The sequence below is a fragment of the Chenopodium album genome, chromosome 9 (genome assembly GCF_948465745.1).
Source record: "Chenopodium album chromosome 9, dcCheAlbu1.1, whole genome shotgun sequence".
NCBI lineage: Eukaryota > Viridiplantae > Streptophyta > Magnoliopsida > Caryophyllales > Amaranthaceae > Chenopodium > Chenopodium album.
The window spans coordinates 21,359-23,786 of NC_137842.1; the positions used below are offsets into that span (position 1 = coordinate 21,359).

General features: G+C 32.6%; 1 long non-coding RNA gene across 1 annotated transcript; it reads right to left on the reverse strand.

Moving 5' to 3' along the window:
• Positions 1 to 723: 723 nt before the first annotated feature.
• On the reverse strand, positions 724 to 2,206 carry LOC145559306 (uncharacterized). Its single transcript, XR_014092689.1, has 2 exons — positions 2,135 to 2,206; positions 724 to 966 (listed from the first exon to the last, which is right to left on the reverse strand). It is a non-coding gene; the product is annotated as an uncharacterized LOC145559306 (long non-coding RNA).
• Positions 2,207 to 2,428: the final 222 nt, after the last annotated feature.

Genomic DNA, 2,428 nt, shown 5'->3' on the forward strand with positions numbered 1-2,428 from the left:
TGTTAATTTTCTTCAGTTTGCTGGTTAAGATCTTGTTTGTGCCAACTGAATCACCCATTGCATTTTGTGGTTTTTGAAAATAACACTTCTCTCAGCCCCCTTCTTCCTTTAGTTGTGGCTTGGGAGGAGCGGGTAAAAAAGCCCAAGAGCTAAACAGTGACTTACAGATTAATTCAAAGCCTGATAGTATCATGTGGTGATTGTTTTTTAATGTTAATATGTTTGTGTTAATATAGATAAAAAGTAAATGATGTGCCTGTCGTCTTTACTCTAATCAATTTTGTATGTTACATTGTTTTCTTCACTTTTCAATAAATTACAACAGTTTCTTGCATTTTAACTTCAATATTTCCATGAGTCAATTTGTGCTTGAAATTTGGCTGTATTTTTGTGTTCTCTGTTCCATCTCACAGTTCCCAATTCATTTTCTGCAGATATAAAGTACACAGACGGGGCGTTTGGTTGGAGGGATGGGATTAAATGGGATAAGAAGATGGGATAAGAAGGAGGATTAATAGATGGGATAAGGATAAAAATAGTGCATTCCATTGTTTGGTAGGGGTTGGGATTAGATTGTGTAGGAAATATTTCAAGCATTACTGTAACACCCCAATAATTCTCCCTTTTTAAACCACTTACTTTAAATAAAAATAGAGGAGAACCATTGGCATGTTACCGCCACGTGTTAAAACGTTAAGGCTTTATTATCAAAGTATTGCAGCGGAAATCCAACTTAAATATTAAAATAATATAATTTAGAAAACCAATAAGTCAAAGCTTACAAATTGGAACCATAAAGGCCCTTATTAAAACCAAACCAATATTCCAAAATCCCAAAACATAATTAAAATAGTAAAACATAAATAAGTTCAACACAAAGAACGAATACTCTCAATCACACCAATCCCTTGACAATGCGTATGTCAAATCCCCGAACTTCACATCATCAAGCTAACCTGTGCAATACTGCTCCCCAATAATACAAGTGTAATTATTGGATCATCACAGGGTCATTGAAAGGCGAAGGCCATGACCAAAAGAAAACACACAAAAGCACGCAATCAGCAAAGCTGAGTACATACAAGCTACAACGCACAAAACCTGACATGCTCAACTAATTAAAGTAAATAAACATACAACATAAATTCATTAATCAAGACTCCACACTTAAACAATTCAATCGACTCAACATACTTGCTAATCAATTCCAAACACTTGACTCTTCATATTTAATTTAATTAATTTAGTTGGAGTAAGCAATAGACGAGGTTGTCCAATCCACCAAATCATTTTGGTCCCAAATGACCATTTAAAATAAAAGTTTAGCGCGATGCAAGAATGGGCGCGACTCCATCCTCACAAAGTTGGTCTAGGATCCCATCTAACTTTCATTATAAAATAAAAATGTAAATACCAAAAGAGAAGAGGACATGTTGATCAAACAAGCCTCGAAAAGCCACGGGCTACCACCGTGTACCCCAACCCATAATTGTCAATACTCCAGAAGTGCACGCTTTCCAGAGTTTTATTGCTCATCCATGTTTCACTTTACGTGATTACAATTTTAATTAATAGCCGACTCAATCAAGAAGACCATACATAACAATCATACATCAATTCACTTTTAATCTTATTTAGGACAATGGTGATCGCATCACAAATTGACCTTTAATTTCATTAAACTTCCAAATTATCCAAATTGTTGAACATAGTCAACCCACCTAGCCATTTCGGCTTAATCCACTTTTACTCAACATACTAACGAGTCATGATTGAGTAATAAATAAAATAAATAACATCCTTGTGGAATAATTAATAAATTCATTCCACTTAAACCATTCAATTCCAATCCTTTAATAATCCAAATGTGGTTAACAAACCAATCCAATAAAATTATGCTTGTATCAACATTCCATACAAACAATTAATCCAATATAATTCAACATGTTTGCATCCATAATTCCATACAAACATAATCAATTCACCAAAACATGTCTCATAAACATAAGCACATGAATTAATTAAATGTATAACCAAACAATTTTCATCCAAGTGTTCTCTAATTATGAAACTAAGTTCTTTTCTTTGGTACCTAAACATGATACTACTTACAACGAAGTAGACATGTACGTACCTCGTATAAACAATCCTTTGTGCCACTTTTAATCACTTAAAAGTCTCCTAAGAAATAATCACTTCCTAGAAAACAAGCAACAATAATAAATTAATACTTAACCAAATTTCCAGCAATATAATTTAGATTAAAACTCCTTAAAACTTCATTAAAAATATGTTTTTATGGTTAATTATGCATTAGAAATACAATAGGAACAAAAGCCCCAATTTAATTAGTCATAAGAACCCTAAAATCCCAATTTAAATAAATTGAAACCCTAGGTTTTTAAAATTATAAAATCTGAAAATATTA